The sequence below is a fragment of the Lygodium microphyllum genome, chromosome 9, assembly GCF_053477565.2.
Source record: "Lygodium microphyllum isolate KBCC chromosome 9, Lygodium_microphyllum_v1.1.10, whole genome shotgun sequence".
In the NCBI taxonomy this organism is placed as follows: Eukaryota; Viridiplantae; Streptophyta; class Polypodiopsida; order Schizaeales; family Lygodiaceae; genus Lygodium; species Lygodium microphyllum.
Genome location: NC_141143.1, coordinates 23,565,382 through 23,580,482, shown reverse-complemented (window position 1 = coordinate 23,580,482; position 15,101 = coordinate 23,565,382).

The window sequence follows — 15,101 nt, the reverse complement described above, 5'->3', positions numbered from 1 at the left end:
CGCATTGTAGATTACCAAGAAGACTTCCATACTCGCAACCATATGGCTAGCCCTACCTATCGAATAGGCCGAAACCATTCTTCGGAAGGGGAGTCCCATTGGCCCTTCCTGTGTTTAACGACATTAAGCCGACTGTTCCTAGGATGGACATAAACCCTACATGCATACCTAGACCGCCTAGTCCCTACATGACCCATCCACCGAGTGACGTTCCAGTCCACTATGTGGAAGAGCCGAATGAGGAAGAGACTTACGTATACCCTTACGTCTCGCAAGACGACGAGGGCAACACAGTCCTTATGGACTATCGACCAATACCAGTGATGGCATTAGGAAGAGGACGAGGAAGAGGCCTAGGAGGGCAAACCCAGGATCCAATCATCTGTTGGAATTGTGGTAACCCAGGGCATGTCTCATCACGCTACCCTGAGAGGAAGCAGCAGAACAGAGACAAAGCTGACCTAAGGTGCGCTGAGTGTGGGATCACTCATCTCTTCATCGACTACCTAAAGCGAAAACCATCTTCAAGTTTAGCCAATGTGCCATTTTTCCCATTGGGACTGTTTGGTGTCGAGAAACTCAATGGGGAGGCCACACCTATCCGATTGTGGGTCATGACTCGTGCCTAGACGAAGCAAGCCGACATATCACTGCCAGGACCTAGCAACCTCGATGCAGCATCGATAGGGAAGAAGAGCCATTTGAAGAAAAAGAAGAGTTTGAAGGTAAGGTTGCACTACAAACTGAGAGTGCTACTACTCTGCCTGCTAGAAAGAAGGTCACTGATGCAGAGGTAGAAACTTCAGCCCCTAAGATGGCCAAAAAGGGAAGTGCTAAGGTAGGGGAATACCCGCATCTGAAGCGCCAACTAGAGGCCATAGAGAAAATAAAGGAATGGGTAAAAGAGGCCCAAGAGCACCTAAACAACGCTTAGTCCATCCTAGAGGACGAGATCGATGATCTCTCCAGCATCAACACACTTGTCTCACCCTCTTGACCAAGGTCAAGGGATGTGACTGCATCGCAAGCAGCACCGCTTGGGCCAAGTCTTGATGTTGCAGGCCCGCAAATCAGTAACCACGGCCATTGGCAAGGACAATCTATATTAGGAGAGAGACGGACAGTCAACGACCTCCTTACCATGCTGGTGACCACCCCTGTAACGTTAAGTCTGGGAGACCTGCTTAAGCAGCATCTCACCCTATGGCAAGACCTGAAACAGTGGGTTGAAGGATCATGAGAGAAAGATGGTAATATGCATGACCATGATGTAGAGACACAAATATCAACTCTGATGTTGCACTCTCTGCCAAAGTCCTTGCACATTAATGCCTTCTGAGAGGGCATCGAGATGCATGCAGTCTTACCAGTCCTAGCCCTAAGCGACACAATGAGAAAGGGGATCATAGACACCGGAGCTGGGGTTAGTGTGCTTAGCCATGCAGTGCTTCAGATTTGGGAAAACCCACCTATTTTAGACTGCTAAGTTCAATGTCACACTAGCAAATGGTATGAGAGTGAAACCATTTGGGATGCTGAAAAATTGGCCAGTGAAAATTGCAGGTGTCTAGTTCTCGGTTGAATTTATAGTCATGAAGGGTGTGGACTACAATATCCTATTAGGCCGACCCTGGATGCATAATACCAGAGTCATCGAAGATTGGGGTAATGGCTTAATCTTCCTTGGCAATAGAACGGATGGCGTGACGGTAGAGATGGACATGTAGAAGGCCTCACCAGCAGTTGACTTGGATGCCATCTCCGCGATGCTTAAAGGGAACGCTAAAGTCAAGAAGTCCTATGGACCCTTGACCAAGTATATTCCATGCCCAGAGGACGAGCGATTTTGGATGCATGTCCTTGCTACAATCAACCTGCCATTCTCGGACCATGAGGCATATGAGCAAGCCATCAAGACAATCAGTAAGTCTAAGGACGCACCCTCCATACGAGTTTGCATGATGGCAAAAACCCTTCAGGGGAGACCTAGACCTGTCACCTTCCAAGTGCCAAATAACAAGAGGAAATTCCAAGAGATTTTGGAATATTTAATGGGCAAGCTAGCTGGCAATCTAGCAGCAAACTTCAAACCACTCCAGGATCTCTTAGATGAATCCAAGTGAAAATGGACCAAGGTGCATGACTTGAACCTCATGTAGAATTGGGCCCTAATCCTTGATCAAAGACAAGAGATATACCAAGACCTAGGAGACAACAAGCAGTTTGATGAAGAGCACTCCAGCGACGAATACGAAGACTGCCAATTCTTCAGTGATGAAAGCGAGGGTGAGATGGATACCGTAGAATACGACACCGAGGGACGGAAAATAGAACAAATACGGGTAGACTCCAAGCCGCATAAAAAGAGTGCCTTCAGGATAGAGCGAGGGGTCATGCGCATCGATTGTGATTGTGCCTAGTTGGAACATGTAGGAGCCATAGATTTCGATCAAGTAGGCCTAGCCCAATCCGGCATGACACCAGTGCTTAGGACAGAGTCACCATCTGAGTTGCGACCACCAGGGGAGACCACCTCTTCTAGCGAAGACGTGGAGTTCGACTTTGAGTCAGAGTTAAGTTCAGATAGCGACCCAGAGATACCTGGGCCATCCAAGACTAGACACACCAAGGGGGATCTACCCATCCACTTCAGGCGCAGATGGTTGAAAGAGGAAAGGATAAAACAAACCAGGGATACACGAACGGAAGAACGAAGAAAACCGCAGGACCTCCATAAAAGATTTACGAAATTCAAGAAAGGGGATATGGTAGTGATCATGTTGGGTGCCAAATGTCAAGGACAAATGAGTGAACCGATCGAGGGACCAGCCAAGGTCAAGGAGGTGAACCTAGCCTAGGAAGGGGAGACACCTCGACCAGTCTTCATTGCCGATGACTTGATTAAGGAAGAGAAAACGGGTCTTGTCGCTCTCTTGCGAGAGTACATAGATGTATTTGCTTGGTCCTTAAAAGAGCTTAAGGGGGTAGATCCGAGTGTAGTGACTCATAACATATCCATGATGCCAGATGCTACGCCGGTCAAGCAGTGACCATACCCTATGAATCCAAAACACGCTCATGTGGTCAAAGAAGAGATTGAAAAGCTGATGAGAGCAAGATTCATTTACCAAATTGAGAACACGGACTGGGTATCGCCCATAGTCATTGTCATGAAGAAGAACGGAAAAATCAGAGTCTGCGTCAATTACAAAAAGGTGAACACTGCCACTAAGAGGGACAACTATCCATTGCCGTACACCGAGCACATGCTTGAAAGAGTAGCTAGCAAGGAAGCCTACAGTTTTTTGGACGGCTTCTCGAGATATACAACCAGGTGCAAGTGCGTCCTACCGACAGGCATAAGACTGCCTTCGCCACTGAGTGGGGCATCTTTGCTTACATAGTCATGCCCTTCAGGTTGACTAATGCCCTCGCCACCTTCCAACGCCTCATGTGCGCCATATTTAAAGACATGCTTCGCAAAGAGTTGGAAGTCTTCGTAGATGACTTGTGTGTTCACTTGACCTGGAGAGAACACTTAGACGAACTCCGAGCAGTCCTTGAGAGGTATCGCCTATATCGTCTCTTCTTGAACCCCTTAAAGTGCCAATTTTGGGTGAAGCATGGATTCATCCTAGGGCACGTGGTGTCAAAGAATGGCATTGCCATTGACTTCTCGAAAGTCAAGGCTTTTGTTGATCTTCCACCCCCAATCAACTATAAGGGAGTTCAATGCTTCTTAGGCTATATGGGATATTATCGGTGGTTTGTGTTGAATTACACGTTGATTGTCAAACCTTTATACAAGCTTCTGATTGTCTTTGAATGGGATGAAGCATGCCAAGAAGCATATGAAGAGTTGAAGAAGGCTCTAACCATAGCACCGATTCTACGAGCCCCAGATTTGACCATTACCTTCCACGTGCATATCGATGCCTCGAAATTTGCTATGGGGGTAGTGTTGTGCCAACCTGGCGAACACAACCTGGACTACCCAGTGAGCTTTGCTAGCAAACAACTCACTGAGATGGAAATGAATTACTTGATGACAGAGAGAGAGGGCTTGGGCATGGTGTTTGATGTGAAGAAATTTCGGCATTATCTATTGTCTACACCCTTTACCTTCTTTGTGGACCACCAAGCCTTGCTATATCTGGTTAATAAACCTTGCGCTACAGGTTGCATAGCTCGGTGGCTCCTTCTGCTTTTGGAGTGACTTCTCCGTGGTCGTATGAAAAGGAAAACAACACTACATGGCTCACCATATATCACGCATCCCCATGGGAGAGGTCGCTGGAGAGGGCATTGCCGATGAATTGCCAGACACACATCTCTTTAACCTTTCCAGCGAGAGAGATTTATTTAAGGATGATCTAACACCATATTGGGCAGAGGACATAGTCCAAGTGCTTGAACATGGAATATCCGAGCGACCGATAGAAAAGGAAAGACTTAAGTGACTCATCCTCAAGATCCAACCCTACCAGTTGATAACACGCCAGCTATATTGACTAGGGCAAGATGGACTGCTACGTAGATGCATGTGTGAGCATGAGATGCACGATGTGCTCTCAGAGATGCACAGTGGAATCACTGGTGGGCACTTTAGCGGAGACACGACAGCTCGCAAGGTGCTATAGTCTCCACTATGGTGGCCAACACTGTTTTGTGATGCAACACCATTCGTTAAGCATTGTGACGAGTGTTAGCAAACAAAGGTCCCGATTTGCAAGGATCAAATGTATTTGACCCTAGTCATTGCACGATAACCCTTTGAAAAAGGGGGAATTGACTTCATAGGACCCATCAGCCCAGCTGCACACTATTCACAGGCTAAATAGATCATTGTGGCCACAGACTACCTAACAAAATGGACAGAAGAAAGAGAGCGAGAGCAACATGAAAGAACAATGCTAGAACGAGTGCCAAGTTCTTATGGGAGCAGGTGATTTCACGATTCGGTTGCCCCATCGAACTAGTCAGTGACCAGGGCACACACTTCATCAATGAAGTGATAGCACATCTTCTATCCACCTTTCTAATTATCCGTAAAAAATCCTCTCCATACTACCCTCAAGAAAACGGCCAGACGGAGTCCATGAATAAGATTCTTGTAACCGTCAGGACCAAAGTAGTCTGTGCTTCGCGCAGCGACTGGGACAACAAGCTGATGGCATCTTTGTGGCTTTACTCGTCAACCAGACTCTCTTTAGGTTGATCTACGGAACTGAAGCAATTCTCCTCGTAGAGTTCTTCATTCCTAGCTTGAGAATAGCACTTCAGGAACGATGGGAAGAAAAGGAGGCATGGACGCAACGCCTGGTTGAGCTCAAACATCTCTCAGAAACTCGTCTTCTAGCCAGTCATGAACTCATATGTGAGAAGGCATGACGCAAGAACTAGTTTGACAAGCATGTCAAGCAGCACGATTTTGAACAGGGAGACTTAGTAATCATGTACTCAGTTAAGGGGCATAAGCAAAAAATGAAGTTTAGAGGTTTTGGACCTTTCAAAGTTCGTGCAATCAATCGAACTGGCAATGTTGAGCTCGAGACTCTAGATGGCGAGGGCATAGGCTTCTTCAATGGCAGTCATATCAAGAAGAACTACCCTCCCACACATCCTCTGCATGAGCCACCAATGCTAGAACCCCGAGTCAAAGTATGAGTAGCCATGATAACTGAAATGGATGATGAGGATGAGGAAGCCGTGGAACCTGCATACATACACATCACAGTCACTGCCAAGTGAACATGCACCTTCAATGCCTTGATCGATGAGGGAGTAGACATCAACGTCTTAACTCACGATCATTGGACCCAACTGGGCAAATCACCACTACAGCCCACCAATGCCAAATGAAGCCCATATGGGGGCCGCTCATACACACTTCTCTGCAAGTGCAGGGCTGCCATTTCTATCGAGTCTGAGAGTGTACCAATGATCTTCTACGTGTTGCCGAACATTGAAAACGCAGGCATGGAATCGTTGCTAGGGCAAAACCTTCAAGAAGAAAACTCACTACAATGTTGATTATGAATCACAGCATATCCACCTCGCCATAGGCAATGTTCGCATTGTTATAGCCTTCAGCAAAGGGTTGCGCGACCTCGTCAAAGTCCACAATACCACCACTAGAAATGTTAGCAGCCAAGTCTAAGGAGGGGGGTAGTGCTCGGCCACCACCCACCAAACCTCTAGAATCGCCGCTCACAGCAGCAAAGGCTAAGGTCCAACAGCCTAGGCTTCAATGGAGGCCCAAGCAGCCACAACCGCCGCCTAGAAGTCAACGCTCACATCCTCATAACACCAGAAACTCTAAACCTAGGAGGCCAAGGCACAGTTACATAAATCAACACATGATCAAACCAAGATGGGTCCCTAAAGCCCTCTTGCATGCGCAAGGCTACTATGAGAAAAATGCTTGGATATAGATCCCTAAGGCCTGCACGACCACGGAGGCACGACTCGCATACCACCCTCAAGTTTGATCACACCAAACCCCATAAAATCTCAAAACCAGAAGCCACAGCGCTTTCAAGACCCATATCCATCAAGCTCATCCGCACATACGCCCAAGAAAGTCGAACAAGCCTATCGGCCCAAATGACAAACACTGTCACATGAATCAACACCCCATAGAGCCGCTTAGACTTCCCTGATTCATACCGAAGGCAACGGTCTGTCTGATGTCACTGCTACTACCCCAACCCTAATTCAAGAGGTCCAACCACAATCTCAAGAACACCCACAACCGCAACTATTTGTTGTCAAAGGCTCTAGTTCTATTGGCTGGGTTTGTTCCACAGGTACTTGAAGACTCGGTCTATGACTGTTGAATGCTTGAGCACTGGAAACAGAAGTAATGCAAATGGTTTATGGATATTTTGGACTGAAATTAATCCCTGTTGGCAGTGCATTGGCTATTTGAAATCTGGGAATTTATTTACAATATTCATATATGCTGGTTATATACTATTTTGAGGTTCTATGCCTATGCATGGCTTGACACATGTACCCGCAGTCAACTAAGTAGTTTTTGGAACATGCATTACGTGTATCCAGGTAGAGTTTGAATTTGGAAAGGCTGCTGTAATTGCAGTTTACAGGTTTGGACTGCATGCTTTTGGACCCTGGCAGTGGGTCTGCAGGAGTTAAATCTGAACCGAACATCAGGCATATGTATTGGCAGGTGTCTTTATGAGTTGGATCAACCGATTGTGACTTTGTTTGGGCTGATATTTGACTGAAATTTACTGGTTTTTTTTCTGCAATTAATTGCAGAAAACTGTCATAAACAGTTCCGGACTGAAGTTGAACTGTTAAGAAGATCTTGGTTTGCAAGTAGCCAGGCAAGGTCTGCAACATGGCAAATGCTGATAGAACTGATAATGTAACCCAGATTGTGGGAGAAAAGCTTGATAATAACAATTATGCAATATGGAAGTTTTGCATGGAGAACTTTCTGATAGGCAAAGGATACTGGGACTTAGTGACAGGTATTGAGGCTGAACCTGAAGTTTCAGATAGGAATCCTACCGCTGATCAAAGACGAGCGCATCGAGCTTGGACGGAAAGAGCTCGCAGAGTTTTACATTGGCTGTCATTATGTATCTCGGATGCTATGGTGATGCAGATCATGAACTGTAAATCCCCAGCAGATGCATGGAACATATTGGTCAGGTACTATGGCACAACTACGAGTGCCAGGAAGATACAACTGAAGCAAAAATTCAACAACATAGAGAGGAAGAACAGATCCATACAGGACTATGTCACGGAGATTAAAACCTTAGCAGAGCAGCTCGCATCTGTTGGCTCACAGGTAGAAGATGAGGATATGGTTGCAGTGACCTTAAATGGCTTGGGTCCGGAGTACAAGTCTTTTGACACTTCAGTATCTGTGCGGGCTGAGATGCCTGATTTTAATGAGCTGGTTGCATTATTGATTCATGAAGAGGTAAAGCTTGGCTTAGCTACAGGGTCAAGCAGCTCAAGGAATAAGGATGCAGTTTTTTATTCAAATCAGCGTGGTCGTGGTAGCCGTGGTAGAGGCTATGGATCTGGCAGAGGAGGCCAGCAGAATGCATCCTATAGTAATAGCAATCAGCAGTCATCAAATGCAAGAGGTAGTGGCAACTTTCGAGGCAGGGGGAGATCTAACTCCTGTGGCAGAGGCTCATGGCAGCAGCACCGTTAGTCAGATAATCCAAATAAGGACAAGGATTGTCACTACTGCGGAAAGTATGGGCATATTGCAAAGGATTGCTGGAAGAAGCAGGGAAATCAGAAGGCCAAGCAGCATGGACATTATGCTACGTCCAGTCAGGCAGATGACTCTGGTGATAGACTGTTTGCCATGCAATATGTCAAAGATAAGGTTGCTGAAAAATCATCTAATGATGTAGTGAGGTACATTGACTCGGGGGCGTCGAATCACATGACCCCTCATGGTGATTGGTTCACGGATATGGTGGCTGAAAAGCATGGCTATGTATGCACAAGTGATGACACGCATCATAGCATTGAGCATAAAGGCAAAGTGCCTCCGGTTGTACATGATGGCAGGAAGAAGAATCTTCATGATGTTTTGCATGTCCCTTCAATTACGAAGAACCTATTGTCTGTGGGCCAAATGACAGAGCAGAACTTGCAGGTTCGCTTCAATAAGCATGGCCGCTTTATTGAAGAGTTTGGCAATGGATGCAAGTTGATCGCAAAAGGCCACAGAAATGGAAGAATGTTCACTCTTGATGCTACACTGCCAGAGCTGAATTCCGCTATGTTTGCTCAGGGTTCTGGCACTATCAGGGACTTAGAGATTTGGCACAAGAGAGTGGGGCATGTCAATTTGCAGAGGCTGCAGACCATGCAGAAGAAGCAGCTGGTAACAGGGTTACCTAGATTTCAATATTCAGTTATTGGTCATGTATGCGAGGCTTGCCAGTTTGGTAAGCAGTCACGATTGCCGTTTGTCAGGCATGTAAGGCAGAGTACACGACCACTGTAGTTAGTGCACTCTGATGTTTAGGGACTAGCTCATAATGCATCTATGGGGGGTTCCAGATACTATGTATCTTTCATTGATGACTACAGTCGATATACATGGCTTTACATATTGAAAACAAAAGATGAGGTCTTTGCTGTTTTTCAGAAATTTAAGGCACAGGTTGAGAAGGAATTTGAGTGTTACATCTCTTGCTTGAGATCTGATAGCGGTGGGGAGTATGTCTCCAATGAATTTGCTGATTTTTTGGCTGAAAATGGCATTTGAAGGCAGCTAACCTGCAGCTACACTCCGCAGCAAAACGGAGTAGCTGAAAGGAAGAACAGGGTTCTGATGGAAGCTGCTAGGGCCATGATGAATGAGAAGCATATGCCGCTTTACTATTGGGCAGAGGCTGTTGTGACAGCCACGTATATTCTGAACAGGACTCCCACTGCAGGCATTCATGACATGACACCGTTTGAGAGGCTCTATGGCTATAAGCTGGATGTAAGACACATGAAGGTCTTTGGCTGTCTTGCTTATGTGCACATTCTAGATGAGAAAAGGAAAAAGCTGGATCCCAAAGCGCATAAGAGTGTGTTCATTGGATACTCGCAGGAGAAGAAGGCATACAAATGTTATGATCCCTCTACCAGGGAGACTTTGGTAAGCAGGGATGTCATCTTTGATGAGCTGGGCTCTTGGTATGTCTCACCAGTTGCAGTGCCATCCGATCTGCCTTCCACTCATGTCTCTACAATTGATATGTAGTAGAGCACTGCTATGACAGGACCTATCAGTCCCATGGACAGGGAGATTGAGGAGCTCACCGTCCACTGACACGGGTATGTCAGTGAGGGGGAGACATGATGTCTTGGACAGCAAAGGAAAAGAGAAAGTTATTGAGGATGGTATGATGACACCTGGCAGAATGACTTCGAGCTATGAGTCTAGTGATACTTTAGACAGCGAACTTGGTATTCCAACTCTCTATACGCTTGGCACGAGGTAGAACATGTACATTCCGCCTCATGAGAGAGGTGAATCGAGTAGTGCACCACAGCCTAGACGATCGTAGAGGGTCAGATACCCTGTTGACAGGTTGACGTACTCTGGTTATTCTGCAAAGCATTATGCATACATGACAAAAGTGATGGAGATCAAAGAACCAGGTACTTATGCTGAAGCAGCAAAGGATGAAAATTGGTGCATGGCTATGGACGAAGAGATGAAAGCCTTGGCTGAAAATCAGACTTGGGATTTGGTACCACTACCTGAAGGAAAAAAGCCTGTTGGCTGCAAATGGGTTTATAAAATCAAATGTAAGTCTGATGGCAGTGTGGAAAGGTACAAAGCAAGGCTAGTCGCTAAAGGATATGCTCATCAGTATGGCTTGGATTATGATGAAACATTCAGCCCGGTTGCAAAAATGGCAACCATACGAACTATTATTGCCTTGGCCGCTGCAAAAGGCTGGAAATTGCAGCAGATGGATGTTAAGAATGCATTCCTCAATGGTGATTTAGCAGAGGATGTATACATGGTTCAGCCGGAAGGGTATGAGCACCCTGATTTCCAGCATTATGTGTGCAGGCTGAAAAAGGCACTATATGGGCTGAAGCAGGCTCCGAGAGCCTGGCATGCTAGGATCAGCAGTTACTTGCAGAGTCTTGGATTTGTTTTTGGCAGGGCTGATCACAGCCTGTTTACAAAGAAGACTGACAGTGGCTTGGTAGTACTGGTCATATATGTTGACGACCTGATAATCACTGGAGATGATGACATGGGAATTCAGCATGCTATGAAGATGCTGAAATCTGAATTTGACATGAAAGATCTGGGAGATCTGAAGTATTTCTTGGGTATTGAGGTCATACCAGCTGAAAATGGCTTATGGCTGATGCACAAGCACTATGCCATGGAAATGCTTAAGAAGTATGGCATGGCTGAATGCAAACCACTGGATACACCTCTGGAGTAGAATGTAAAGCTAGACATGAATACTGGGGCTGAAGTAGAAGATGTGACTATGTACAGGCAGATGGTCGGCAGTCTGATTTACTTGACCATCACTAGGCCTGACTTGAGCTATGCAGTAGGGCTGATAAGCCAGTTTATGCAGAAGCCGAGAAAGCCGCACTTGGATGCAGTTAGACGCATCATGAGGTATGTTAAGTCCACTGTAGACTATGGGCTGTTCTATGTCAGAGATAAGCCCTTGACATTGATTGGATACACAGATGCAGATTGGGCAGGATGCTCAACTGATAGACGATCTACGAGTGGCTATGCCTTCGGCTTTGGTAGCGGCATGATCAGTTGGAGTAGCAAGAAGCAGCCTACGGTTGCTTTATCTAGTACTGAGGCAGAGTACAGGGGGGCTGCATTGGCAGCATGTGAGATTGCTTGGCTGCTCAAGCTTATGGCTGACTTGGATATTCAGGTTGATGCTCCAGTGAAACTGTTATGTGATAATCTGAGTAGTGTACTCCTAGCCATGAATCCAGTTTACCATGCCAGGACAAAACACATAGAGGTACACTACCACTTTATTCGTGAGATGGTCATTGCAGGAAAGGTTGATCTTATGCATGTGAGGACTGATGAGCATGTAGCAGATATCTTTACCAAGTCTCTGGGTAAAGATAAGTTCTGTGGTTTTAGACAGCTACTTGGAGTACATATGCTGTCTTGAGCTTGAGGGGGAGTGTTAGAATATCAAGCTCATTTAGTGTGTGTTGAGCGACATGAGCTGGACACAGCTAGTCTAGCCATAGTAGTTAGATACATTAAATAAGTCGGTGCCTTTGGTGTGAATGGTCTTATGACCGTAGGTTGTATCTTCACTATTGTGTGGTATGAATAATTGTGTGTAAGAGAGGAAGCTAGTTGCTTTACTCTGTCCGTCATCTATCTACCTCTTTGAATTTAAACACAGAGAGGAGGATGTGGTTGATTGCATTAGATGACTTGATGCCACTTTCATGTCGTTAGCTTTGAGCTATGATCGCTTGGATTTAGGCCTACTGCAAGAACCCTTTGCAAATGAAGTTCGAATGATGCCTTGTTCTTGGGAGACGTTTGAATTTGCATTCGCAAAAGCCTCTAACTTCGTTGTTGAACTGCTCACCAGCGAGATATCCAAAAAGCAGGCCATCAAACAGTGCCTCATCACGTCCTATGATAAACAAACCACTTATGCCATTACTGACCAAGAAATCGCAGAATTATCAAAACTTGCTAATACTGAATCCCCGTTCTTAAGGCACTGGTATACTCTTCGATTGCAATGGGAAATTGAAGGATGCCAAATAATGAACAACGCTGAGCAGCACCGCGCAATCAAAACAGCGAAGTACGACCCCACTTACATCGCTCCAACCTCGTATAGAGTGTTAACCACTCTTCATGGCCGACCCATGGAAGAGCACATCAAAGGACACCCCTACATCGATCGCCTACTGATTGAGGAAGAGTTACATATTGCTAGCTATGTCGATTCTGGTGACTTCCTAACATATGTTCTCACATACATCACACACGTAGGCAGTCGACCCTTTGATCTAGACCAGAAACTCAGTTTGAGTATAACCCCAATTTCTATACTTGGCTCCTAGGTAGGTAAATCCTAGACCACATTGCAGAATTACCTTGACCTCCTAACTTTCAATCCTAGGAAGGATTCTTCTCAAGCTGGAAGGGGAAGGGGGTGAGGTGAATCAAAACAAAACTAAGGAAAATCAAGCAAATACATAAACACGTAAAAAACAAGTGAGGTAGGGAAAATGGCACGAGAACTTTGAAATTATTTTTTTTAAAAAAAGAAGAAGAAGATGAAGAAAAAAAATCAGATCTGAAGGGAAGAATCTACATTGGATTTTAATGCTTCCATTCAATAAACACATAGAGTCTTTTCGGGCAAATTATTATTTTGAAAGCACTAATGAAAACTTGGGTTCATGACAGGTACGAAAGATGTCGCAGGAAGACCGTGCCCATCGACTCCCATTCATAGAGGAGGAAAGGATGCAATATCGCATCACCCTAGAAAACCACGCCTACAACTAGCTCAAATTTCAAACCATCCAAAACATAGAGGGTATGGTGGCCAAGGAGGAAACAATCAAGAGAGTTGTCGAGAAGTGTAACCTCACAAAGTACCTTGAGAAGTTTGCACAAGAGCCTGACCACACAAAGTGTGTGGAGTTCCTCAGGTTGTACAACCTAGACCAGGAGTGTGGCACTATGACGGTGGGAAGGGGAGAAAAGGCCAAGCAGGTGCAGGTACACTTAAACCCAGCCTTGGTGGAGAAGACATTGGGGTTGGAGCCGAAGGTAGAGAAAAAGAATAAGAGAGATGTTTATGCCATGCTTAAGATGAAGAGGGAAGAAGTGCTAACCAATGACGACATCAACATCCAAGACATTCCTGATGCGGAAGCTCGTCTACAAGCAAAGCTAGTACATGTGCTCTTCTCCAGCCAGCGCTACAACTCCTTGATGCATCGAATCAGTGTGCCTGTGCTGGATAATGTGGCAGCTCAAACCTTGGACAAAGTCGAGTGGAATGGCTATGCACATAAGACCATTGACCAGGCAGCAAAATCACTATCTTTGGGTAGTAAACCAGCAGGTGGGGATTCCCAACATCCAAGACCATAGAAAGAAAGAAGGCCTCATCCAAAGCCTCTATCATTGGCTACGGAAGCATTTTGATTACCCTCATTTAGGAGGCGGTAAAACAGGCTCAGGATGCAGAGGAAGGAGAAGGAGAAACACCCGAGAGATCGCCCCCTCACTAGGACAAAGAGGTATCTAGTGAGAGAACTGAGAGTGAAGAAGAAGGGGAAGAACAGAAGGAACAGATAAGCAAGAAGACAGTAAAGAGACATGTTAAAAAGACGACACAAAAGAAGAAGCAGGATGAAGGTCAGAAAAAAGAGAAAGAGGATCTAGAGAGGGCAAAGAAGGAATCCCTCAAGGAGGCCGAAGAGAGGGAGAAGAAGAAAAAACATGAAACAAATAGATTGGAAGAAGAGTCTAGGAAAATAGAGACAGAGAGGGAGAGAAGAGCTGCTGAAGAAGAGGAGCTAAGAAGGAAGGAGGAGGAAGACTTGGCCGAAGCTACACACCAGTCAATCGAACAATAAAATAGGGCAGATGACCAGGGGGCTATGAGCCCGCCCAGAGAGGAAGAGCCCGGTTCCAGCACACACATGGTAGAAATCATACCGTCAGCCGTCACTAAGGGAAAAGGCAAGGCTCCCATTCACCCTATTCTGACCCTTCTGGTGCCTCCCACCGAAGCAATAACCCTCACCCCGAGCATCCCCATGAGTGTAGATGTCGCAAACTTCGTGAAGTGGATACATTAATTTATTAACAAAGAACTAGCCCAAGGGAAGAGCACTGAGACCACAACCACAAGGCAGAAAACGCCAGCCACGGACGTCGAGTCAAGGTAGGATCCGAAGCACCAGAAAGTGGAGGCCTTGACCACTCCCATCCACACAACAATGACGCCACCAGCTAATTACGACGAGTTTGTCGCCGAGCTGCTCTCACAATTGGAGAAGGCTAAGGAGGAAAGGAAGATAGCTGTGGTGGCTGAGTTGCTGGTAGAAAAGGAGTCGGTGGTTGCATTTCAGCTCCAAAAGACCCAAGTAATAGCCATGCAGCAAAGGGAGATCTCTAATCTCAAACAAGAGCTGAAGGCTAGGGATGACAGGGAAGAGGGCTGGAGGCAGCGATTGGAGGATAAAACATAGGAACTCGTGAAGACGCAAAGAGAATACAAGATTGTGATCGTGTAACTTGAAGAGTTGACTGCAAAAACCGATCAGATCAAAAAGCTTATGGCTGAGTTTACCGCCACGGATGAGGAAAGAAAGCAGGAGTTAGAGCTACAACAGAAAGAGATCGAAACCATGACCCACAAGCTAGACCAAGGAAAGAAAGAACAGGAAACCATGAGCAAAGAGCTAAAGGACCAGGAGCAAAAACTCGTGTCCTTGGTCCACAGGCAGGGTGAGAGCATGGAAGAGATGAAGAAGAGAGCCAAGGAATGGGCAAGGAAAAATGAAAGAAGGGTGAAGACATTAGTGTGGCGCCT